Here is a 257-nt window from a genome sequence, read left to right on the forward strand (position 1 = left end):
TCATGGTTTTGAGTCTTTGGTGGAGCAGCGGGGCTGGAGGGCCCGTATGTGTTGGAAGTGGGGGGTGGAGAGCTCACCCCGAGCACCCAAACAGAGCTGCTTGCCCGAGGCACACACGTTGTGGAACTGTGGGAGTGGGGGTGCGTGGGAGGTGGGCAGGGGGCCAGGGAGCAGGCCCTGCTGAGCCTGGCCTCCATGCCAACAGGCCTCTGTCATTGTTTATCTCTAGACTTCTGGAGGGCGGGCGGGCGGGGGGG

This window comes from Canis lupus, chromosome 2, assembly GCF_003254725.2.
Source record: "Canis lupus dingo isolate Sandy chromosome 2, ASM325472v2, whole genome shotgun sequence".
In the NCBI taxonomy this organism is placed as follows: domain Eukaryota; kingdom Metazoa; phylum Chordata; class Mammalia; order Carnivora; family Canidae; genus Canis; species Canis lupus.